Here is a 27461-nt window from a genome sequence, read left to right as displayed (position 1 = left end):
CTAGTAGCTAGATGGCTTCTTCTCTCTCTTGGATCTTCAATACAAAGTTCTCCATGATCTTCATGGAGATCTATCTGATGTAATCTTTTTTTGCGGTGTGTTTGTCGAGATCCGATGAATTGTGGATTTATGATCAGATTATCTATGAATCTTATTTGAGTTTCTTCTGATATGCATGATTTCATATCCTTGTAATTCTCTTCGAGTTGTGGGTTTTGTTTGGCCAACTTGATCTATGATTCTTGCAATGGGAGAAGTGCTTGGTTTTGGGTTCATACCGTGCGGTGACCTCACCCAGTGACAGAAGGGGTAGCGAGGCACGCATCGTGTTGTTGCCATCAAGGGTAAAAAGATGGGGTTTATATCTATTGCATGAATTTATCCCTCTACATCATGTCATCTTGCTTAAGGCGTTACTCTGTTCGTCATGAACTCAATACACTAGATGCATGCTAGATAGCGGTCGATTTGTGGAGTAATAGTAGTAGATCTAGAAAGTATCGGTCTACTTGTCTCGGACGTGATGCCTATATGTATGATCATTGCCTTAGATATCGTCATGACTTCGCGTGGTTCTATCAATTGCTCGAAAGTAATTCGTTCACCCACCATAATATTTGCTATTTTGAGAGAAGCCTCTAGTGAACGCTATGGCCCCCGGGTCTACTTCACATCATATTTTCAGCCCTACTCTTTTACTTTGTTGCACTTTCCGCCTTCAGATCTCACCTTGCAATCAATCGTGAAGGGATTGACAACCCCTTTGTAGCGTTGGGTGCAAGTTTGTTGTTTTTGCGCAGGTACATCGGTGCTTCATCTTGATACTCCTTCTGGATTGATACCTTGGTTCTCAAAACTGAGGGAAATACTTACTGCTACTGTGCTGCATCACCCTTTCCCCTTCAAGGGAAAAAAACAACGCAAGCTCAAGAGGTAGCAAGAAGAATTTCTGGCGCAATTGCCGGGGAGCATCAAGTGAAGCTTATCTAAGTAAGTGTCGCAAACTCATCTCTTGCATTTACTTTTTTGCCTCTCATTCTCCTCTCCCCCACTTCTGAAAAACAAAAATTTACAATAATATTTGCCTTTTTCGTTCGCCCTTTTCTTTCGCTTGCTTTTTGCCTGCTTGTGTGGGATAGTCTACCTGTCCTCATGGCTAGACCTACCGCTTCGAACGATACTCCCAAGAGCGAAGTTCTCAATTTCAAACAAAATGAGGAAGAAAACTTAAAGGATGCTTGGTATAGGATTTGCAATGCTCAGAGTAGGTCTACTCGTAAGCAATCTACTACCGTCCTGCTTCGCAGCTTTTATGTGGGTATTTCCCCTTGGAATAGGTATGTTCTTGACACCATCGTAGGCGGAAATTTCTTGGGTATAATTCTGATAGTAAAAGTATGGGGTACGAAAGGATGGGCAGAGCCTTAGCTACGGCGAGGATGTATGAGTTCAGGCCCGTCTACGGTGGAGGTAAAAGCCCTATGTCTCAGTGCTCTTGGGAGCTTTGTGTCGAGTGGATTATAGGATTACATCAAGTGCCAACCCTTGCACCGGTGGGGAAGGGCGGCTTATATAGAGTGCGCTGCCCTTCATAATGGCCCGGTGGACAAGGGTGGAATAGTGGCGAATAAATGCTTACGTTACAGGTAACGTAAGCTTTAAATGCTAATAATGGTGTATGAAAACGTATGACCGTTGCCCTCCTGGGAGGTTACGATGTATAGAGTAGATTCCAGTCGGTACGTTAGATATGCTCCGAGTGGATCATCGCCGACTGGATGATGGGGGCGTCCTTAGTTCAGTCGGAACTGTCTAAGGGCCTTGTCTTCTATGAAGGGTAGTCCTTGGGTAGGACCTATAGGGCAGACCTATGACCCTACCCTGGGACTATAACCCATCATTAGTCCCCGAATGGATCGGGGTTGGAACGATGAAGTGACGTCTGGAGTTTGGAACCGACTGGTATTGAGGTGACTTTAGCGTTGTTTGCCTCGATCCATTTTATCCTTTCAGCCCATGATCCGAGTGAATATACCAGTGAAACGAACCGTTAGGGACCGAGTGCTTCTACGGAATCTTTCGACGTGACTGGTCAAACTGACAACGCCAGATTTTCCGGGATCCTCAAATTTCGGTTGCCGCGCGCTCAGCGGGGATGACGACATCGCCATCGAGTAGGTTTTGCCTCCTCGATTACCGTGCCGTTATCTTCTCCACTAACCTTGCAGCGGCCGGTTGGGGGGATAAGATCCTGGGCCCGCCTGTAAGCGACCCAGTCGGAGGCCTATTAAAGCCCCCCCGGCGGGATTTCCTGTTGCGTTGCTCATCCTTCCCCCCATTAATCCTGCTTCTCCCACAGCTCTCTGCACACCTCAAGCCACCTCCTTCCCCTCCTCCTCTGCGGATCCGTCGCCCTCGCCATGATGAAGGGGCAGACTAGCAAGCTCGAGGCGAAGAAGAAGAAGAAGAAGGGGGGAGCCTCCACTCAGCGGCGGCAGCGGGCGCTGCCGGCACGCTGGATCCAGGGGGACTTCCTCCCCTCCTCGGTGACGGAGAACGACGTCCTGGAGCTGGTGGAGCACGGCCTGGTCGCCAACAAGTCCTGGAGGCTTCCGGAAGGCGAGACAGAGCCGGCACCGAATGAGGGGAGCGCGTTCTGCTGCTCAGTCACGTGGCCAGAGGCTTCTCCTTGACTCCCATCCTTTCTTCCGAGGTATCATGAATTACTTCGGGGCGCAGCTCCATCACTTTCCTCCGAACGCAATAGCTCACCTTTCTGCATTCGTCACCCTCTGCGAGTGCTTCATTGGATGTCCTCCCCACTGGGGGCTCTTTAAGTATGTCTTCTCCGCTAGATCCCAAATTGTTAATAAGCTTAGCTAGTCGAATGACAAGACACACATCCTCCAGCTCTGCGAGGGTTTAGGCTTCCAGAAGAAACAAAAAGTAGCTATCCCTCCATCCAGCTATCCGAGTTAGTTAGGAACTGGCAATTGTCCTGGTTCTATTGCCAGGACATTGCTTGTCCGAATGCTTCGAGTGGATTGCCACCTTTCAGTTTAGACCGTCCGGGCCCTCCCAAGAAGCTTGCGCTCTCTAAGGGAGAAAGAACCCAGATCCAGCCTTTGGTCGACGCGCTGATAGCCGTCGTCCAGAGGGGAGTCACCGGCATGGACCTGTTGGAGACTTTTCTGGGTCGGCACATCCAGCCGCTGTAGGCCTGAGACCACGCCATGTGGCATTACGCGGGGCCTTCAGATTCCACTCGGTCTCATCCAGGGGACGTGAGCGGGGACACTGTGAGCTTGTGGGTCCGCAACATTACAGGCACGTGTGATAACCCCGTGGGAGCCTAGCGTGTGAAGCCCTTCCGCGCCGAAAATCCTCCTCCGAATGAGGTGAGTTCATGTTGTCGAGTGCTTTTAACCTTCTCAGCTTTATTGCTTTTCTTGTCTCGCTGACTGACGTTGCCGACTGTGTTTTGTGCAGGAGTGGACGAACTGGCATTCCGCAGTCTCGAACGGGAATCCAGCCGAGGAAGAGGAGGGTAGCCAGGAGGGCAGCGTGGATAGCGCCGAGTACGTCTCTGACAGTGGGGAGACGGAGGAGGAGGAGAGTGGAGAGGAGAGCTCGCCACCCTCACAACCAGAGCACCGTCATGACCCCGCTGCTCCGCCGGCTCCTCCCGCGGTCCCGAGTGCTCCGCCAGCTCCTCCCGTGGCTCCGAGTGCTCGGAGTGTGAAGAGAACCAGGGGTGCTTTTGCCGAGCCCGCGAACCAGCCGTCCAAGGTGGCTAAACCTAGTGGGCCTAAACCTCGGAAAGCCTTGCCCCGGATGAGGATCGCTGTTCCGGTCGCCTCAACGTGAGTATCTTTACTCTTTCATCTTCCTTCAGTATCCGATTGAACTCCTCTTTTTGGGAACTCATGTTTATCCTCGAGTGGATTTCACTCAACAGAGCTGCTACCTCCGCCACCTCTCTGCCGCGCTAGGACGATGATCCCATGGACACGGATAACGCCGCCATGTCCTAGCAAGGTACGTTGTCACAACTCCGAGAGCTGTATTACTGTTTCACGAGTGCTGTCTTTGATCTTGACCTTTTCTGCAATTTAATTTTGTTCAGTCGAGCTTCCTGCGGAGGTGATCCATCTGGACGACGACGACCAAAGGAGGTCGGAGCCAGCTTTGGCGCCGGTCCTTGGGGTTATCCCATCCGCTGCCAATCCCACCATGAACGTGCTGCCTACTGAGACGGTGGCCCTCACGGCGGAACCGACTGGAGCGGAGCTCGGGATGCCCAGGGAGTCTTCTACCACGCCGGGTCCGTCGGCTGTTCAATATGACGCCCGATGCCTCCCGGAAGACCAGGTAGGAGCCGCCAAGGACGCCATGGTGCAGGTGGAGCTGATGGTGGGCGATGCCAAGGGAGCGTATGACTCCATTGCGTCTCTGTACAAGAAGAGCTTGGAGCTTCGGGACGATATCGGAGTAAGTGCGCTAGTAAGTGTTTACATTCCTCTTGGTACCCACTGGGGGTTTCAGCGATATACTTGGTTTACAGTAGGATGATTTTGCAGTGGGTTCACTCCGAGTGCACCCAGTGGGTGTAGTCCCCGAGACTTCTGCCGAGTGCTTGCACCGGCAGTTGTCTTTATATGTATTTTCCGTAATCTGAACAGACCAGAGGTGATCTGCCCGAATGGTACCAGTGGGGGCACTCGAGAGTAGTGTTACTCGGGTCGAGTAATAGTAATCTCATAGTGTTGTTGGTTTGCTATGGAGCTCAATAGGGTCGACCTGTTCGAGCTTCATACCAGTGGGGTCACTCTCAGTGAACCCAGTGGGTGTAGTCCCTGAGACCCCTGTCGATTGCTTGCATCGGCAGGGGTCTGAAGAATTTTGAGCTTTGATTGTTTTGCCACATCTGTGGAGACTTTTTCCTTGTTGAATGTGGCTGATCCTCCCTTTGTGTCTCTTTGACCGAAGACTTGTGAAATGGGATCGGCTTATAATGCTCTGAAGGCTGAGAAGACCCAACTTGCTACGGACTTGGAGGCAGCTGTGAATGACCTGGCTGGCATGAAGAAGGCTCTCGCTGAACGAGAGAAATCTTTGGAGGAATCTCTCGAGACCAACAAGGCACTGGTGGCCGAGGTAGAAAAAATGAAGAAGGAGAGATCTGACTGGATGGCCCAGCTGAAGGTAATGAACACTCGGTGCAGAGCGCAGGAGAACTACGTCAGCGACTGGGCGAGGAAGATGGTCGCACTGCTTGGTGGTAAGTTCTTGCCAAGTGCTTTTTGACTTTGGAGTTCACTCCGCGCTTATTTTATGCTTGTCTTTTCTTTGCAGATTTCTGTCGGGACGTTGAGGCTGAAGCAGCCGAAATTGAACGGTTGCTTGTTCTGAATGTTCCACTCACCGATGAAGCTATCCGGGACATGCTCCGAGCGCATTCTCGCCTTAACAGGGTGGGCCCTTTCATTGGTCGTCTGAGAAGAGTTGTCAGCCGAATTGACAAGGAGGTGTGGCCTGAAGACGACTCCAGGAACGAGATGAGGGGTTGATGACTCGATTGGAGGACGTCCCACATAGAGTGCAGGCATGGAAGAAGTCTGCCGCTCGGTGTGGTGCGGACGTGGCGCTGTCTCTGGTCCGAGTGCACTGCAAGGAAGCCCGCGAAGACAAGCTGAAGATGTTGTAGGTCGCCAACACCAAGAAGCTTCGATTCGAAGATTTCATGGAGACCTTCCTCGACACAGCCACTCGGATTGTAGACGGAATCGACCTCGACACTTCTGTGGAGCCTGCTAGTCCTGGCGACGCTTGATAAACTTTATGATGAACGCACATTTACCTCGGTATGCCGAGTGGAATCTGAGCTCACTGGTATGAAGCTCGAACAGGTCGCGGCCACTGCTGTTGGCGGTACATTCGTGGTTCGGTGTGGATGAACTTGATTCACACCGATCCGACTGATCGTAGATCCAACTTGAATTCGAATTGGATCTTTTGCTCTTCTTTCGCTGAGTTTTTTTGACACGATTTTGGCTCATAGTTTTTGTTTGGGCGTCTCTTGGTGAAGCCAATGGCAAAGCATGCAGAGCATGTAATTGTCAGTTGTCTTCACATCCACATGAGCCTCAATGAGGGTTTGCTAAGCCTCCGAGTGTATCTCGAGTGCCCACTCAGAGGACGATTTTTACTTAGGCGACTCTAGTTCGCAGCTAAGTCTCCGAGTGTGACTTTTGGCGTACACCCAGAGCGAGTTTTTACTTAGGCGACTCTGGGTCGCGGCTAAGTCCCCGAGTGTGACTTTTGGTGCACACTCGGAGCGAGTTGTTATCCATGTAGTTGTCAGTTGTCTTCACATCCACATGAGCCTGAATGAGGGTCTGCTAAGCCTCCGAGTGTATCTCGAGAATACACTCGGAGGAAGCTTTTTACTTAGGCGACTCTGAGTCGCAGCTAAGTCCCCGAGTGTGACTTTTCGTGCACACTCGGAGTGAGTTGTTACTCATGTAGTTGTCAGTTGTCTTCACATCCACATGATCCTCAATGAGGGTCTGCTAAGCCTCCGAGTGTATCTCGAGTATACACTCGGAGGAAGCTTTTTTACTTAGGCGACTCTGAGCCGCAGCTAAGTCCCCGAGTGTGACTTTTCGTGCACACTCGGAGTGAGTTGTTTACTTAGGCGATTCTGTGTCGCAGCCAAGTCTCCGTGTGTGACTTTTAATGCACACTCGGAGCGAGTTTGTACTTAGGCGACTCTGGGTCACAGCTAAGTCTCCGAGTGTGACTTTTAGTGCACACTCGGAGCGAGTTTGTACTTAGGCGACTCTGGGTCGCAGCTAAGTCTCTAAGTGTGACTTTTAGTGCACACTCGGAGTGAGTTTGTACTTAGGCGACTCTGGGTCGCAGCTAAGTCTCCGAGTGTGACTTTTAGTGGACACTCGGAGCGAGTTTGTACTCAGGCGACTCTGGGTCGCAGCTTAGTCTCCGAGTGTGACTTTTAGTGCGCACTCGGAGCGAGTTGTTACTCAGGCGACTCTGGGTTGCAGCTTAGTCTCCGACCGTGACTTTTAGTGCACACTCTGAGCGAGTTGTTACTTAGGCGACTCTGGGTCGCAGCTAAGTCCCCGAGTGTGACTTTTAGTATGCACTCGGAGCGTGTTTGTACTTAGGCGACTCTGGCTCACAGCTAAGTCTCCGAGTGTGACTTTTAGTGCACACTCGGAGCGAGTTGGTACTTAGGCGACTCTGGGTCGCAGCTAAGTCCCCGAGTGTGACTTTTAGTGCACACTCGGAGTTAGTGTTTTAGACCGGAGTCTGCAAACGCGGAAGAATTTTGAATCGGCAAGAAATCAATCTGCTTTGTATTTCTTCGATGATACTTGTTCTTTACATTGTCTCCGTCGGCGGTTATGTGTAGAAGCGCTTTAGTAGATCTCCATTCCATGCTCGCGGCTCCTCCATTTCCCTGTCGAGGTTGTAGAGTCGATATGCTCTGTTGTTCAGCACCTTAGAGATGATGAACGGTCCTTCCCAGGCGGGAGCCAACTTGTGTGGTCTCTGTTGATCCACTCGGAGCACCAGGTCGCCTGCTTGGAACGTGCGGCTCCTGACGTGCCGTGCGTGAAATCGCCGCAGATCTTGTTGATAAATTGTTGAACGGATCAGTGCCATCTCGCGCTCCTCTTCTAAAAGGTCCACTCCGTCTTGCCTAGCTTGCTCTGCTTCGGCTTCGGAGAAGAGTTCGACTTGTGGAGAGTTGTGAAGCAAGTCACTCGGAAGGACTGCCTCTGCTCCATAAACGAGGAAAAATGGGGATCGCCCTGTCGATCTATTCGGAGTTGTGCGGAGGCCCCACAGCACCGAAGGCTGGTCGGTGACCCATGCGCAGGCGGCATGTCCAACTTCTCGCAGGAGTCGAGGCTTCAACCCTTGAAGAATAAGTCCATTCGACCGCTCTGCTTGCCCGTTTGTTTGGGGGTGCGCCACGGATGTAAAATCCACTCGGATACCTTGGCCTGTGCAAAAACCTTTAAACCTGTCCGAGTCAAAGTTTGTGCCATTGTCGGTGATTATGTTGTGCGGAACCCCGTATCTGGCGATGATGTGTGTGATAAATTTGATGGCCCTAAGGGCCTCAAGCTTCTTGATGGGCTGGGCTTCAATCCACTTGGTAAACTTGTCGACTGCTACCAGCACATGAGTGAATCCTCCTTGGCCTGTTCTGAATGGTCCGACTGTATCTAATCCCCACACGGCGAATGTCCAAGCAAGAGGAATTGTCTTCACCATAGACGTTGGCTTGTGGGACTTGTTTGAATAAAACTGACAACCTTCGCAACAGTCGACCATATCTTTTGCCATTTCATTCGCCTGCAACCAGAAGAAACCAGCTCTAAATGCTTTGGCGACGATTGCCCTTGAGGAGGCATGATGACCGCAGGTTCCCGAGTGAACTTCTTCCAAGATTAACTGCCCCTCCTCAGGAGAGATACACCACTGAAGAACGCCTGAAACACTTTCCGTGTACAACTGGTCATCAATGACGGTGAAGGACTTCGACCTGCGAATGATCTGCCTAGCTTGGACTTCGTCTTCTGGTAACTCTTGCCTCATGATGTACGCAATGAACGACACAATCCATTCGGGAATGACAGCTAGAATCTCCATGATCAAATCAACCACAGCGGGGACCTCGACTTCAGTCTGATCTGTTGAGCTCTTCGGTTGTACTGGTTCCTCTGTAAAAGGATCTTCTTTTACCGAGTGGAGGTGTAGGTGCTCGAGGCACACATCACTCGGGACCGGTCTCCGAGTGGATCCAAGTTTTGCCAATTCATCTGCTGCTTGGTTTTTCAGTCGGGGAACATGGTGGAGTTCTAGACCTTCGAACTTCTTCTCGAGCTTCCTTACTGTGTTGCAGTATGCAGTCATGGTGGGGTTCCTTACATCCCATTCCGTCATTACTTGATTAACCACTAGATCTGAGTCGCCATAGACCATCAGGCGACGGACGCCGAGTGTGATGGCCATGCGCAACCCGTAAAGGAGAGCTTCATACTCTGCTTCGTTGTTGGAAGAATCAAAATGGATCTGAAACACATACTTGAGTTTATCACCTTTTGGGGATATGAGCACTACGCCGGCGCCGGGGCCATTCAACATCTTGGACCCATCGAAGAACATGGTCCAATGAGCCGAGTAGATGTGAGTCGGTTGCTGTTGTTCTACCCATTCTTCTATGAAGTCAGCAAGAGCTTGAGACTTTATAGCTTTCTTGGCTTCGAACTTGATGTTGCAGTATAGCATCTCCATTGCCCATTTTGCCACTCGGCCTAATGCGTCCCAATTGTGGAGAATTTCCGACAACGGAGCATCAGATATGACAGATACCGAGTGGTCTTGGAAATAATGAGCCACCTTCTTTGTAGTCATGTAGATCCCATAAATAAGCTTCTGATAATGGGGATACCTCTGCTTGGAAGGAGTCAGGACTTCGGAAACATAATATACTGGCCGCTGAACCTTGTACGCTTTGCCTTATTCTTTGCGTTCGACTGTCAGAACGGTGCTGACGACTTGATTTGTAGCCGCGATGTACAAAAGAAGGGGTTCTTTACTGAGCGGGGCAGTAAGAACCGGCTAGGTGGAAAGCAGGGCTTTGAGGTCGTCGAATGCGATTTGGGCTTCGTCTGTCCACTCGAAGGTATCTGACTTCTTCATGAGTCGGTACAGAGGTAACGCCTTCTCGCCGAGTCGAGCGATAAACCTGCTCAAAGCCGCTAGGCAACCTGTGAGCCTTTGAACATCATGTACTCTTACCGGCCGCTCCATTCGGACAATCGTCCCGATCTTTTCGGGGTTGACATCGATCCCTCATTTGGAAACGAAGAAACCGAGTAACTTCCTGCTGGGAACACCGAATGAACACTTGGCTGGGTTGAGCTTGATATCGTACCTACGTAGGTTGGCGAATGTTTCTGCCAAGTCAGTCAGCAGGTTGAAACCTTTGCGTTACTTGACAACGATATCATCCATATATGCCTCCACATTTCGATCGATCTGGTCTAGGAGGCATTTTTGGATCATGCGCATAAAAGTTGCTCCTGCATTCTTCAAACCAAATGGCATAGTGATGTAACAGAAACACCCGAATGGGGTGATGAAGGCTGTTTTTAATTCATCCGGACCATACAGATGGATCTGATGATAGCCCGAATAGGCATCAAGGAAGGATAAACGCTCGCAACCCGCAGTCGAATCAACAATTTGATCAATGCGGGGGAGCGGGAAGTGATCTTTCGGACAGACCTTATTGAGATGCTTGAAATCGATGCACATACGGAGAGACTTGTCCTTCTTGGGCACCATGACAACATTAGCGAGCCACTCGGAGTGGTGTACCTCGCGAATGAAGTTGGCTGCCAAAAGTTTAGCCACCTCGTCTCCGATTGCCTTCCTCTTGTGCGCGGCGGACCGACACAGGCGTTCTCGGACGGGCCGAGCAGCAGGATCCACATGCAGTCGGTGCTCAGCCAACTCCCTGGGTACACCTGGCATATCAGCAGGCTTCCATGCAAAAATGTCCCAGTTTTCACGGAGGTATTGGGTGAGCTCGACTTCCTATTTTGGATCAAGGGTGGTGGACATGTTTGTCGGGGCGGCGGCGTCGTCCGTTGGGTGGATGCTGACTTTCTTCGTGTCTCCCGCCGACTGGAATGTGGACTCGGAAGCTGGCTTCTTTGAATCCATCAAGTCAGCGGGGTCGGCGGTCTTCTTGTACTCATCCAGCTCAAGAATAGCCATCTACTGATTGACAATTCTCGACCCCTGCTGCAGACACTCCTCGGCCCGCTGCCGATTGCCTGTGACAGTAATCACACCTTTGGGACCAGGCATCTTCAGCTTCAAATAGACGTAACATGGACGGGCCATGAAACGCGCATATGCCGGAAGGCCTAGAATCGCATGGTATGCACTCTGGAAGTCTACCACCTCGAATGTCAGCTTCTCCTTGCGGAAGTTCTTGTGAGAGCCGAAGACGACATCCAACGCAATCTGGCCGAGTGATTTGGCCTTTCTTCCTGGGACGACTCCGTGGAACTGCATACTGCTCTCGCTAAGTTTGGACATCGGAATGCCCATTCCCTTGAGAGTGTCGGCGTACATGATGTTCAAGCCGCTGCCCCCGTCCATGAGGACTTTGCGCAGCCTGACTCCTTCCACCACCGGGTCGACGACCAGAGCTTGCCTCCCTGGGGTGGGTACGTGTGCTGGATGGTCTGACTGATCAAATATGATCGCAGTCTGTGACCACTTGAGGAACGTGGGAGTGGATGGGGTTGCCATGTTTACCTCCCTGTTAACCAGCTTCAGTCGACTTTTGCTTTCCACATCAGCAAAAATCATCAACGTTGCATGGACTTGGGGGAACGGATCCTCCTTGTCCTCATCATCCTGCTCGGTGTCCTTCTCACTTGGCTGTCCTTTGCCGAATCCTTGGATCAGGAGGCGACACTGCCGAGTGGTATGCTTCGGCAATATGACATTGCCTTCTTCATCCATCTTCGTGTGGATTGGACACGGTTGGTCCAGGATGGAATTTCCTGACTGCCTCTTCTTGGGGGTGTACTGTGCTTTCCCCTTGCCTTTGAACTTGGCATTTGTAACGGCTGCTGCCTCTGCCTGCGGAGTGGATTGAGCTTTCTGCTTCTGCTTCCGATTGTTGTTCCCATCTCCATCGGCGACTGACTTATGCTTGCCGCTACGTATGCGGTCCTCCTCTTTTCCATTTGCATAGCGCGCGGCTATCTCCATCATCTTGCTCATGGAGATGTCGCCTGTCCGACCAAACTTCAGGTACAGATCTCTGTACCGCACGCCTGCCTTGAAGGCACAGACTGCTTGGTGGTTTGTGACGTTCTCCACCGTGTGGTAGAGGGTCGTCCAGCGCTGGATGAAATCGCGCAAGGGCTCCTTCTGCTTCTGGACACACTGCTGGAGCTCTACGAGACCAGCAGGGCGTTTGCACGTACCCTCAAAGGTCTTGATGAAGACTCGGGACAGATCTGCCCAGCTGTAGATGCTTGACAGAGCTAACTGGTTTAGCCAAGCTTGCGCCGAACTGTCGACCATCAGGGGGAGATGTTTCCTGGCGACATGGTCATCTCCGCCACCGATATGGACCGCCACTCTGTATCGTCCAACCAAGTTTCTGGTTTGGACTCTCCCGTGAATTTGCTGATTCCCATCGCCAATCGGAAGTTGGGAGGAATGTCAGCTGAGCGGATGGCCTGACTGAAGCACTCGGGGCCAGAAACGACTATCCTGTTTCCACTCGGACGGTCTCTATCGTGACCATCACGGTGGGCTCGACTTCTGTAGACTTTCTTCTGGGCGATGTACCCTCTTGCATCAGGCCTTGGATCATGTGCGCCACCGCCCGAATGACGATCATCGTAATGCCGGGGCCTGTAAGGCCCACCTCGCGGAGGAGTACGCGAACGGCGGCGATCTTCAGGATGAGACCGAATGGGAAGCGGATTCCGACTCGGGTCCCTAGAACGGCTGCCCCCTTTGCGTCGCTGGTGAGGGTCGGGACTGAAAACCGACCGATGCGTGTTCGCTTGAACAGAACTGTTGTGGATCCTGTAGTGCGACTGGGAGACCGCCGAATTTTGCTGCTGCGCTGTATGCAACAAGGCACGAATCTGCTCGATTCCTCTACCAGCCTCTGAATCAGTCGGTTGGAGAGAATCGGCTATCCTGGCGGCCGCAGCCAAGTTGAGGATGGGTGTGCGGAACACCTCGACGTTGCTCTGGCGAGTGCGTCGACTGGAGGAACGATGGTGCTGATGACGAACGCCAGATGATTCTCCGAACTCACGCTCGTTCCGACCAGTCCCGAGGGGACTTTCATGGGAATCGGCCATGAGAACTTCGGCTGCAGGCCCGCGACCCGGATACTCGGAAGGTAGCTCAGTCGGAACTGACTCCAAGCACTGGGATGGCAGCGGGACCACAACCGATTCGAGCACCGCCACTAGAGAGGAGGATGCGCTCTGTCGCGCCTGGGCGTGTCGCACCCAACACTGGAGCCGCGGACGACGGGATCGCTTGTTGCGGCACGTGACGGGGGTGAAGATCGACATCGGGGTCGATGGCTGGAGAAGAAGAACACCGCGGGAACTGGCACGGAAGTGCGTAGCCCTGTGACTGGGAAGCGCCTCGACGTCAAGGGGCGCATCCCGAAGCCATGCCGAATCGTCAGCGATGAAGGAGAGGGCACCGAAGAGGATCTCATGACCCATGCACATATCTCCGCCGGACGACATGACGAAAAGATGAAATCGCAAACTCGCCGGAAGTCGCTTAGACGCCTGCCCCATGGTGGGCGCCAACTGTCGTGGGTATAAGTCTGACAGTAGAAGTATGGGGTACGAAAGGATGGGCAGAGCCTTAGCTACGGCGAGGATGTATGAGTTCAGGCCCCTCTACGGTGGAGGTAAAAGCCCTACGTCTCAGTGCTCTTGGGAGCTTTGTGTCGAGTGGATTATAGGATTACAGCAAGTGCCAACCCTTGCACCGGTGGGGAAGGGCGTCTTATATAGAGTGCGCTGCCCTTCATAATGGCCCGGTGGACAAGGGTGGAATAGTGGCGAATAAATGCCTACGTTACAGGTAACGTAAGCTTTAAATGTTAATAATGGTGTATGAAAAAGTATGACCGTTGCCCTCCTGGGAGGTTACCATGTACAGAGTGGATTCCAGTCGGTACGTTAGATATGCTCCGAGTGGATCATCGCCGACTGGATGATGGGGGCGTCCTTAGTTCAGTCGGAACTGTCTAAGGGCCTTGTCTTCTATGAAGGGTAGTCCTTGGGGGGCAGACCTATGACCCTACCCTGGGACTATAACCCCATCAGGTAGCCATACCGTTGATTCTTACGGTGCTCTAATAAATTTGGTAGGCTCACCCCCACTTATGGTTAATGGAAGTACCTTAACTCTGGAACATGTGATGCGTAGGTTGTATATCATTGAAAATAAAGTTTCTACGATTGAACTTGTTGAGAATTTGGATAAAAAGATCCACAATCAAATCACTCAGTACGGATCCAAGGTGGGAATGACTTTGAAAATTTTGAAGGAGAGGGAACCCACAGTTAAAGAAAAACTAGGTCATGATGCCGCTAGGATTGGCAAACTAGAGGATGTTATAACCGACTTGGGTTCCGCTTTTGCCGCTGTGCAGAACACTCCAAATTTTGCCCACAATAAGGCCACCAAGTCTGTTTTTGTTCCGAAAAATAGTGGTGAACCATCTAGTAAGAGAGATGAAGACCTTAAGATGATGAGTGTTCACCCTACTTATGGTTTGAGCACCAAAGACGACGATACGTGATTCTATCACCTTATGCCTAGCTAAGGGCGTTAAACAATAGCGCTTGTTGGGAGGCAACCCAATGAATTTATCTTTGCTTTTTTGCTTTCTGTTTTGTTGTGTCCACACCATCATAATTCTCTTATGATTGTGTCTTTTGTGTTTCTTTTTGTGTTTGAGCTAAGTAAAACCTTTATGACTAGTTTGGTGATGGTTGTTTGATCCTGCTGGAAAAAGACAGAGACTTTTCGCTCACAAAATTATTTGTCATTTTTATCCATAAAGAGCTTTTGAGTTGATTTGTTTTACTGCTGGTTGATATGCGAATTGCCCAAACTTTCGTAATTGTTCAGAATTTTTGAGATACCATAAGTATACGAAGTATACACATTGCTACAGACTGGTCTGTTTTTGACAAATTCTTTTTTTGTTGTGTTGATTGCTTATTTTGATGAAACTATGGATAGTATCGGAGGGTACAAGTCATGGATAACACCAATATAAATAGAAATCAAGTTTGCTATAGTACCTCAAGAGGTGGTATTTTGTTTTCTTGTGCTAATGATATCACGAGTTTCTGTTTAAGTTTTGTGTTGTGAAGTTTTCAAGCTTTGGGTGATGTTCTCATGGACAAAGGGATAAAGAGTGGAAAGAGCTGAAGCTTGGAGATGCCCAAGGCATCCCAAGCCAAATTCAAGGACACCAAAAAGCCTAAGCTTGGGGATGCCCCACGAAGGCATCCCCTCTTTCGTCTTCAATCCATCGGTAACATTACTTGGAGCTATATTTTTATTCACCACATGATATGTGTTTTGCTTGGAGCATCGTGTATCGTAAGAGTCTTTTCTTTTTGTTGTGTCACAATCATCCTTGCTGCACTCCCTTTGAGAGAGACATGCACTCATCGTGAATTTGCTAGAATACTCATTGAGCTTCGCTTATATCTTTTGAGTCAGGCAATTTAGCTCACATGTGCTTCACTTGTATCTTTTGAGCTAGATAACTTTGCTCTAAGTTCTTCACTTAGATCTTTTAGAGCACGGCGGTGTCATATTTTGGAGAAATAAGAACTCTCGATCTTCACTTATATGTTTTTGAGAGTGCTCACTCTGAGTAACTTGGTAGTTGGCTTGTGCTATGAAAGTAGTCTCAAAGGTGATAGGCACCCAAAGAGGATACAATAAAACTTCCATCTTCATGTGCATTGATTAGAAAGAGAAGTCTGATTCCTCTCAATTAGTTTTGAGACATGGATTTGGTAATATTAAGAGACATGTTAATAGGGAGTTGTGAATCTAGAAATACTTGTGTTGAAGTTAGTGATTACCGTAACATGCATGTATGGTGAACTGCTATGTTAGGAAGTCGGAGCATAATTGATTTATTGATTGTCATCCTTTCTGTTGTGGTCGGGATCACGCGATGGTTAAACACCTACCAACCCTTCCCCTAGGAGTATGCGTTTAGCATTTTGTTTCGATTACTAATAAAAACTTTCGCAATACGTATGTGAGTTCTTCATGACTAATGTGAGTCCATGGTATAGATGCAGTTTCACCTTCCACCATTGCCAGCCTCTTTAGTGCCGTGCAACTTTAGCCGGTACACAAACCCACCATATACCTTCCTCAAAACAGCCACCATATCTATCTATTATGGCCTTTTCATAGCCATTCCGAGATATATTGCCATGCAACTCCCACCGTTCCGTCTAATGACATGTGCCGTCACTTTCATATTGCCATTGCATGATTGTAAGATAGCTAGCGAGATGTTTTAACGTCATACGCCAAGCTAGATCGTTGCACATCCCGGTACACTGCTAGAGGCATTTCCTATGGAGTCATCATCGTTCTAAGCATTGAGCTGTGAGTAAATAAAAGTGTGATGATCATCATTATTAGAGCATTGTCCCATGTGAGGAAAAAAGGCCAAAGTTGCCCACAAAAATATATATATGGAAAGAGGCCAAAGAGCCCAAACAAAAAAATGAGAGAAAAGGAGAGAAGGGACAATGCTACTATCTTTTTCCACACTTGTGCTTCATAATAGCACCATGTTCTTCATGATTGAGAGTCTCTTGTTTTTTCATCACCATATGCTAGTGGGAATCTTTATTATATAACTTGGCTTGTATATTCCAATGATGGGCTTCCTCAAAATTGCCCTAGGTCTTTGTGAGCAAGCAAGTTGGATGCACACCCACTAGTTCTCCTTTTGAGCTTTCACATACTTATAGCTCTAAGTGCATCCATTGCATGGTAATCCCTACTCTTTCACATTGATATCTATTGATGTGCACCTCCATAGCCCGTTGATACGCCGAGTCGATGTGACCATCTCCTCCTTTTTGTCTAACAACCTCCACCACACTCTATTCCACCTATAGTGCTATATCCATGGCTCACGCTCATGTATTGCGTGAGAGTTGAAAAAGGTTTGAGAAAGTAAGAGTGCGAAAGCAATCACTTGGCGAATACCAGGGTTGTGCATGATTTAAATTAGTTGTGTGGGGATGATGGAGCATAGCCAAACTATATGATTTTGTAGGGATACTTTTCTTTAGCATTGTTATTTCGAAAGTTCATGATTACCTTGCTAGTTTGCTTGAAGTATTATTGTTTTCATGTCAATAGCAAACTATTGTTTTCAATCTTACGGATCTGAACATTCATGTCACATGAAAGAAGTTACAAAGGACAATTATGCTAGGTAGCATTCCACATCAAAAATTCAGTCTTTATCACTTCCCTACTCGAGGACGAGGATGAGTTAAGCTTGGGGATGCTTGATACGTCTCCAACGTATCTATAATTTTTGATGGTTCCATGCTATTATCTTGTCAAACTTTGGATGTTTTGTATGCCTTTTACATCATTTTGGGACTAACTTATTAACTTAGTGACAAGTGTCAGTCCCTGTTTTTTCCGTGTTTTTGACCCTTTTCAGAGGAGAATATTAAACGGAGTCCACACGGAATAAAACCTCCGAAAAGATTTTTTTTCTCGGATTAGAAGATACGCAGGGAGCTTGGGAACCAAGGCAGTGGCCACCACGGGAGGCCACAAGCCCCCTAGGCGCGGCCAGGGGGGCGCCCGCGCCTAGTAGGCTTGTGGGACCCTGTGGCTCCTCTGCCCTACTTCTTCCGCCTATAAATCCCCGAAAAATCCAAAACGACGAGAGAGATCCACGAAAATACTCTTCCGCCGCCGCAAGCTTCTGTCTCCGCAAGATCCCATCTGGGGCACGTTCTGGTGCCCTGCTAGAGGGGGGTTCGGGTACGGAGGGCTTCTTCACCAACACCATTGCCTCTCCGATGATGCGTGAGTAGTTCACCATAGACCTTCGGGTCCATAGCTAGTAGCTAGATGGCTTCTTCTCTCTCTTGGATCTTCAATACAAAGTTCTCCATGATCTTCATGGAGATCTATCCGATGTAATCTTCTTTTGCGGTGTGTTTCTCGAGATCCAATGAATTGTGGATTTATGATCAAATTATCTATGAATCTTATTTGAGTTTCTTCTGATCTCTTATATGCATGATTTCATATCCTTGTAATTCTCTTCGAGTTGTGGGTTTTGTTTGGCCAACTTGATCTATGATTCTTGCAATGGGAGAAGTGCTTGGTTTTGGGTTCATACCGTGCGGTGACCTCACCCAGTGACAGAAGGGGTAGCAAGGCACCATTCTGTTGTTGCCATCAAGGGTAACAAGATGGCGTTTATATCTATTGTATGAATTTATCCCTCTACATCATGTCATCTTGCTTAAGGTGTTACTCTATTCGTCATGAACTCAATACACTAGATGCACACTGGATAGCGGTCGATGTGTGGAGTAATAGTAGTAGATGGAGAAAGTATCGGTCTACTTGTCTCGGACGTGATGCCTATATGTATGATCATTGCCTTAGATATCGTCATGACTTTGCGTGGTTCTATCAATTGCTCGACAGTAATTCGTTCACCCACTGTAATATTTCCTATTTTGAGAGAAGCCTCTAGTGAACACTATGTCCCCCGGGTCTACTTCACATCATATTTTCAGGCCTACACTTTTACTTTGTTGCACTTCCCGCCTTCAGATCTCACCTTGCAATCAATTGTGAAGGGATTGACAACCCCTTTGTAGCGTTGGGTGCAAGTTTGCTGTTTTTGCGCAGGTACATCGGTGCTTCGTCTTGATACTCCTACTGGATTGATACCTTGGTTCTCAAAACTGAGGGAAATACTTACTGCTATTGTGCTGCATCACCCTTTCCCCTTCAAGGGAAAAAACCAACACAAGCTCAAGAGGTAGCAGCCATCAACCCAGATAAGAGGCTATGCCGTAAAAGATACACCAAATGATAGCCATACTATGCTCATCTGAGGGGTCATGGCAAGGACTATATAGGCTATATACAACAGAGCCATCTCCACGAGCAACAGAGTCAGAACAAGACATTAAGGTAGAATGGCTCAAGGTACATTAGCATCAACAGCTCGTAGACATCATTACATCACTGGAATATGAGATTACTGCCTATTTTGTTATCATGCCCGACACTCCAGTTAAGGATATGACAGCAATAGCCCTGTCATGTTGTTCCTGCAATTATGGATCACCTAAGGAAAAAGTCAGAATGCCTTAGACGGAAATAAGCATCAATATGGAACCACAACCAGATTAAGCATTCTGACACGGCAAAATAAAGCCACCCCTAGTCAGTCAAGAACATACAAGCACATGAGCCTAGTACCAGGAAAGGATGTATTACCCATGATAGTTAGGATACAAAGCATTACAATAAAGCCCAAAGCAGATACTTCCAAGCCGTGGAAACTAAGCTGTTTGTTGGTAGTACCCGCTACCCCACCCAACAACACCCCTATCAGAATAAAGGGTACACCTGACAGGGAATAGAAGGATTCGAGAAAGCTAAGTGCAAAGACAACACATGGTCCATCAGAAGAGGCACTTAAAGGGTTAGTGAACCAACAAAGACAAGATCGCTGATGGATCCAAGTCGCACACAGGTAAGTTCCCCTTCCCAAGGAGGTAAGCCTGGAAATCTCGAGGACGATATTTTCTTAAGGGGGGTAGGTTTGTAACACCCTGGTTTTCGCTCCCTGTTTTTTTCCATTACGGGATTCGACTCCCGTCTTTTTTCTCGGTGTTATCAGATTTCTTTCACTCCTGAGTATAGGAAGATGGTTATCTAGCCTTGCCTTCCCCATCTAACCAGAGATTTTCCCCAGTCCAACCTTGCCACCCAAGATCTATCTCCGGACTTTGCCATCGAAACCCTACGTTCCGAGTTGCCGGAAGGGAAACCCTAATCCTTCCAGTTACAAAGGAACCCCAATTTCCCTTGCCCTGTTGCCTCCCAAACCTTTCCCAGTGATCAACCTTCATCCATAAACCCTGGATATGCAAAAATATTGCCAAGTCATTTGCAATATTTTTGATTTCTATTTAATTCCTTTTTCTACTAGTTGAAGGAATTACATCCAGGAAAATATCTATCCATCTCGAAAGTTCATGAAAACTTTTGGAGATATTCTTTGTGATCATATAGAGCTCCCATGAAATATTGGACATTACCAAATGGGGGAAAATTGCCTTTTCATATTTAATACCAATATTGCATTTTGGGCACTTTCTAAAGGAACTACCATTTTGGTAGCCAGGAAAATTCCCAAATAAATTGGGGAGCTTCTCCTATCCATATATTCTCCATTTCCATCAATATCCCAAGTTTCATACTTCAAATTTTTAGCACAACATCCCTTTGCAAATTCTGTCCAGATTTCTTGTTTGCAAAGGAAGCGCTTGAATCCTTGATCTCCTTGGGCTGCAATTTTGCAGGATGATACAATATGATATATTACAAGTGTTCACCAAAAATCAGCCCATTTAATTTAGCCAATATTCCTCAGCAAATTTCCTAAGTTTCTGTCCATTTGAAAGCTATGGGAAGCAAGTACCATCATCGTATTTATAAATGGCATGAAACTTTTACAGAGTCTTAGTATCATCAAATAATTGGTCCCCACAAAATTCCAGTTGTTTTCATCTAGCCAATCTTCCCCAACACTCTCTTTTGCATTTCTGGTTAGTTTACCAAATTGCAAAGGAAGTGCCATCTAGATTGATCCATTTGATCTGAAACTTTGCTAGATCATTCACCTTATTGGATCACCACTGTATGCCAAAACTCAGACACTTCCACCAAGATAATATTCTCCAGAAACTTACAAACACCATGCCGTCATAATCTTTTTCTAAAAATATCTCTCACCCTAGAGCCATCCAGCTGCTTCCAGACACATATCTTATCTTTTTGAGTAGCAAGTCACCCCTTTGACATAGTGTTGCATCCAGTAAAACTCCAGAGCACGTGGCACCCGTGGTAACCACGCTTGGGACAGGCCAAAACGGTGGACTGTGCACTGTTTTCGTCGGCAAGTCAGCTCCGGCCAGCTTCGGCGTGTCCTGGCGTGTCAAACGGTCTTAGGGAGTCCACGTAGCCCCTCTCCAGGAGTTTCCCTTCCTATTTCTTTTTCTTCGCGATACGGCGAGTGCCGCCATGGCCACTGCCTTGCCCGTGACTCTCTGGTGGCGTTTCTCCTCTGTCTTCATCTCCCTCGAGGTCTCTCGAGCGTCCCCGAGCTCTCTTCCCTCCTCGCAAAGCCGCCAAACCCCGCTATCAGCCAGCCACGCTCCAGTGCGGCGATAAGATCACCAACGCCGCCGTGCTCATCCGCCTCCATGGCCCACCTATATATAGGCAGCCCCGGATCCCTTCGAGCTCACCGACAGCCTCTCCTGCCTCCCCTAGTCCTCCCTGAACCCTCCATCCAGCCGGGAGCCCCTCTTCGCTGCCCTCCACCGCCATGGCCGCCGCCTTCCGCCTCCACCTCAATTGGTCGCCTCAGTATACCCCCGCATCCGCCTCAACCACCCACGGGTGCGGGAAGGAGCCGCGAGCCCATCCCCGTAGCTGGCCGAGCCCGCCGTGCCTTGCCTCGCCGGCATCTGTCACGGTCGGACGCCCTTGTCGGCCTGTCGGGAGGAAGAAGAAGTAGGCCACGAAGAGAGAGAGAGATGAGGCGGGGCCCACGCGTCAGCCAGAGAGACAGATAGAGTGATCCTGCAAGCTGGATAAGTGGAGACGGAATCCACCATAATACGTTTTCGCTTGAGAGAAAACATAATTCTGGAGAAGGCGCCAGTGGCTGTGCTCTCAGGGACCCCATTGCAAATATTTTAATTGCAGGAAGGTCCTTCTACTTCAAACACTTGTATATTTTTGCTCGTGACTCCGATTCCGATGAAACCAACGCCCACATCTTCGTCTCATCGAGCCCGTTCTTTTAATATTATTTTCGTAATGCGTTCATGATGACCCACAAGTATAGGGGATCAATCGTAGTCCTTTCGATAAGTAAGAGTGTCGAACCCAACGAGGAGCAGAAGGATCTGACAAGTGGTTTTCAGCAAGGAAAAATCAGCAGGCACTGAAATTGTCGGTAACAAGTGATTGTGTGGTGAGATGATTCGTAGCAAGCAACAAGTAAAAAAAGTAGCAACGGTGCAGCAAAGTGGCCCAATCCCTTTTGTAGCAAGGGACAAACATGGACAATGTATTATAGGAGGAAAAACGCTCTCGAGGACACACGGGAATTTCTGTCATGCTAGTTTCATCATGTTCATATGATTCGCGTTCGTTACTTTGATAGTTTGATATGTGGGTGGACCGGCGCTTGGGTACTGCCCTTACTTGGACAAGCATCCCACTTATGATTAACCCCTCTCGCAAGCATCCGCAACTACAAAATAAGAATTAAGACAAAGTCTAACCATAGCATTAAACTAGTGGATCCAAATGAGCCCCTTACGAAGCAACGGATAAACTAGGGTTTAAGCTTCTGTCACTCTAGCAACCCATCATCTACTTACTACTTCCCAATGCCTTCCTCTAGTCCCAAATAATGGTGAAGTGTTATGTAGTCTACGTTCACATAACACCACTAGAGGAAAAACAACATACAACATATCAAATTACCGAACGAATACCAAATTCACATGACTATTATTAGCATGACTTATCCCATGTCCTCAGGAACAAAAGTAACTACTCACAAAAAATAATCATACTCATGATCGGAGAGGTAATGAGTAGCATCAAGGATCTGAACATAAACTCTTCCACCAAATAATCCAACTAGCATCAACTACAAAGAGTAATCAACACTACTAGCAACCTTACAAGTACCAATCGGAGTCACGAGACGGAGATTGGTTACAAGTGATCAACTAGGGTTTGGAGATGAGATGGTGCTGATGAAGATGTTGATGGTGACGAGTCCCCTCCGATGAGAGGAGTTTTGGTGATGACGATGGCGACGATTTCCACCTCCGGGAGGGAAGTTTCCCCGGCAGGATCGTCCCGCCGGAGCTCTAGATTGGTTCTGCTCAAGTTCCTCCTCGTGGCGGTGGCGAAACCACGAAAAAGCTCCTCTCTGATTTTTTCCTGGACGAAACCCTCCATATAGCAAAAGAGGGGGGGGGGAGTGGGCCAGTGGGCTGCCCACAAGCCCCCATCGTGCGGCCTGGGGGGTGGCCACGCCATGCAGGCTTGTGGCCACCCCCTGGCGCCCCTCTGGCACTTCTTCGGCCTAGTATTTTTTATAAATTGGGAAAAAAATCACTTTGCTCCACTTCCAAGCCAGAATTCCAGTTGCCGGTATTCTCCCTCTTCATGTAAACCTTGCAAAATAAGAGCGAAAAGGCATAAGAATAGTACCGTGAAGTGAAATAACAGCGAAAGAAGCGATAAATATCAAAATGAAAACATGATGCAAAATGGACATATCAACTCCCCCAAGCTTAGACCTCGCTTGTCCTCAAGCGAAAGCCGAGCTCAATAAATATGTCCTCAGGTTTAGGGAGAGAGGTGTCGACAAAACAAGATACGAACATGCATGCATCATTATTAAGATCCGAACAACAATACCAACATATAATCTCTCGTGCTAAAGTGATAATTGCTTCACAAAGTAAAGCATGGATCAAGAACCTTACCGAGAAGTAACAACCGATAGCCTTTAGTCATTAAAGCAATTGCAATTTATCACAACATCAGAAAGAGTCAAATAAGATCTTGTAAAGCAAATCCACATACTCAATCATTCTTTCGTTCTCTACAATTGCTACAACTCACGTGGTACTCATGAGATCAAAGTTTCAGCTGGACACAGGGAAAGATAGGGGCTTACAGTTTTGCCTCCCAACTGCTTACCTCAAGGGTAATGTCAACAATAATAATTCATCAATGCCTACCTCCAAGTTGACGTATGAATATAGATCTTTCCCAAGCATATGACGGTAGCCAAGATAAAGGCGAAATAAGGAATTGGTGAAGATCACCATGACTCTTTCAAGGGCAAAAAGTAAAGGTACAAGATAGCCCCTTCGCAGAGGGAAGCAGAGGTTGTCATGCACTTTTGAGGTTTGAATGCGTGTCCTCTTAGTGCACAGGAACGTCAATTTATATTTCCTCCTGTGATAAAGAACTTTATTATGCAGTGTGTCGCTTTTATGTCTTCCTAATCACAGGTTCGTACAAAGCTTATTTTCCATACACTAATAGATCATACATATTAGAGAGCAATTTTTATTGCTTGCACCGATGACAACTTGAGGGATCTTATTCAATCCATAGGTAGGTATGGTGGACACTCATGGCAAAACTGGTTTGAAGGTTTATGGATGCACAAGTAGTATCTCTACTTGGTGCGGGAGTTTTGGCTAATATGAGGTCGAAGCAATCGTCACATGCTAAGGGATCTCTAATAATATAACATTGTTCAGAGCCAAGCAAACATAATTCATTATGTTGTCTTCCTTGTCCAACATCTACTTCTAGGCATGCAATAGTTTAGTGAGTGTTCACAATCTTAAATGGTGTCAGAGATGATATATTTATATGTGAACCTCTCCTTCTTTATCACTTCCTATTAATTGCAACAATGACCAAGGTCTACGTTTGCCTACCCTCAACAAGTTTCAATCCTCATTCTTTTTATATGTGAAGCCATCACTTCCCATAAGATCATTACATGATCTTTCATGCTTTTGTTCTATTCTCACTCTTTTGATCATGGCAAGAGGCAAAGCCCTTCAACTAAGACACTCTTTATTATATGGCTCATGAGCAAGAATACATCGGGGGTGACAGAAAGCAAAACTTAGGACTAAAATACTAAGACTTTTAAACTAGTAGAGAAAAAGGAAAACTAAAAGGGAAAACTAAAACAAAAGTAAAGGCAAAAGATGTGATGGTGATACGATACCGGGGCAACTCCCCCAAGCTTGGCAAAAGCAAAGGGGATTGCCCATACCAATGCTCAGTTGTCTTCCTTTGGTGGTGATGGTGGTGGAGTTATTGAAGAGGTCTTGAGCTTGTTTAATTTCCACTTGAGCATAAAATTCTGCTCCCTCAGATCGTCATTTTCCTCTTCAAGCTTCAACACCCTTTGGCATAATTCCTGCTTCCTCTCCTGCAAGAAACGAGAAGGGATAAACAAGGTCTTAAGCTTCTTCCTTGAGCCAGGGAGGCTCGACTTCTTGAACTCCACATGTGTGTGTCCAGGTTGAGGTAGAGGAGCCTCCTCTTCATCGGAACTTGTTTGTTCCTTCCCCTTGGGATCATAGTCTTCTTCCTCATCAGTGGTCCAGCCATATGGATCAAAGCACCCATAGACCTTGGGGTTAGCAAGGTAATCAGCCACATAGCTCTCCCCCTCTGAATCCTGAGAAGACATCTTGACCTAGATCTGCGGCAGAAAACAGGCTCGAAACGAAAAACAGAAGAGATCTGCGTGATGCAGGGGTCAGACCAAACGGAAGTATATATAATGATTTTTTCCAGACCAAAACGAGTACCCTGCACGAAAACGGAGTCCGGGAGACGCACGAGCTGGCCACAAGCCCTCACGGCGCGGCCAGGGGGTGGGTCCGCGCCGTGCAGGCTTGTCGCCTCCTCGCTCACTTTCCGGACTACTTCCAATTTTTGTATTTTTTCAAATATTCCAAAACAGAGAAAAATTCCTACTCAAAAAGTTTTGGACTCTGTTTTCTTACCGAATCACATACCTCTTCGTTTTCGGAGTCTGAAACAGGCTTATAAATGTCCCTTAGGTATTCTTCCGGAGTTATGGTATTGATGATGTTGCTTTCCACATTAATGGGAGTACCTGAGATATAATGCTTGATTCTCTGCCCATTTACCACTCTCGGACAATTACCTTCCGTGTTGTTGATCTTGATAGCACCGGAACGATATACTTCCTCAACAACATAGGGACCTTCCCATTTATAGAGAAGCTTGCCTGCAAAGAATCTTAAACGAGAGTTATATAGCAAGACATAATCACCTACATCGAACTCATGCTTTTGTATCCTCTTATCATGCCACCTCTTAACGTTCTCTTTGAATAGCTTGGCATTCTCATATGCCTGAGTTCTCCACTCATCAAGCGAGCTAATATCAAATAACCTCTTCTCACTGGCAAGTTTGAAATCAAAGTTGAGTTCTTTGATTGCCCAATAAGCTTTATGCTCTAGCTCAAGAGGTAAGTGACATGCTTTCCCATACACCATTTTGTACGGAGAAATGCCCATGGGATTCTTATAGGCAGTTCTATAAGCCCACAGTGCATCATCCAGCTTCTTAGACCAATTCTTTCTAGACCTGTTGACAATCTTTTGCAGAATCAGTTTAATCTCTCTATTACTTAGCTCTACTTGACCACTGGACTGAGGGTGATAGGCAGACGCAATTCTATGGTTGACATCATACTTAGCGAGGGTTTTATGGAAAGCACCATGAATGAAGTGTGAACCACCGTCGATCATTAGATATCTAGGGAATCCAAATCTAGGGAAGATAACTTCTTTTAGCATCTTGATAGAGGTGTTGTGATCAGCACTACTATTGGGGATAGCTTCTACCCACTTAGTGACGTAATCAACAACAACTAAGATGTGAGTATACCCATTGGATTTTGGAAAAGGTCCCATATAATCAAAGCCTCAAACATCAAATGGTTGAATGAAAAGTGAATAGTTCATAGGCATTTCCTGACGTTTGCTAATATTACCTATTCTTTGACATTCTTCACAAGACAAGACAAACTTACGGCCATCCTTGAAGAGAGTGGGCCAATAGAAACCTGATTGGAATACCTTGTGTGCAGTTCTATCTCCCGCATGGTGTCCTCCGTAGGCCTCGGAGTGACACTTCTGTAGGATTTGTCCCTGTTCATGTTCAGGTACACAACGTCTAATAACACCATCTACTCCTTCCTTATAAAGGTGAGGATCATCCCAAAAGTAATGTCTCAAATCAAAGAAGAATTTCTTCTTTTGCTGGTATGTGAAACTAGGTGGTCTATATTTGGCAACGATATAGTTTGCATAATCAGCATACCACGGTGCACTACGTGAAGCATTGATGACATTCAATTTCTCATCGGGAAAGCTATCATCAATAGGTTGTGGGTCATCAAGAACGTTCTCCAACCTAGACAAGTTATCTGCTACTGGGTTATCAGCACCCTTTCTGTCGACAATGTGCAAATCAAATTCTTGTAGCAAGAGAACCCATCTGATAAGTCTAGGTTTAGCGTCCTTCTTCTCCATGAGGTACTTAATAGCAGCTAGATCAGTGTGAATAGTGACTTTGGAATCAACTATGTAAGACCTGAACTTTTCACATGGAAACACGATTGCTAAAAATTCCTTCTCCGTAGTGGCATAGTTTCTCTAGGCACTGTCTAGAGTTTTACTAGCATAGTGAATAACATTCAACTTCTTATCGACTCTTTGCCCTAGAACAGCACCAACAGCATAATCACTAGCATCACACATGATCTCAAAAGGTAAGTTCCAATCAGGTAGTTGAACAATAGGTGCAGTTATCAAAGCCCTCTTAAGTATTTTGAAGGCTTCCTCACAATCATCGTCAAAGACAAAAGGAATATCCTTTTGCAAGAGATTGGTAAGAGGCCTAGA

This window comes from Hordeum vulgare, chromosome 1H, assembly GCF_904849725.1.
Source record: "Hordeum vulgare subsp. vulgare chromosome 1H, MorexV3_pseudomolecules_assembly, whole genome shotgun sequence".
In the NCBI taxonomy this organism is placed as follows: domain Eukaryota; kingdom Viridiplantae; phylum Streptophyta; class Magnoliopsida; order Poales; family Poaceae; genus Hordeum; species Hordeum vulgare.
The sequence above is the reverse complement of the archived record's forward strand: the minus strand, read 5'-3'. Positions refer to the sequence as shown.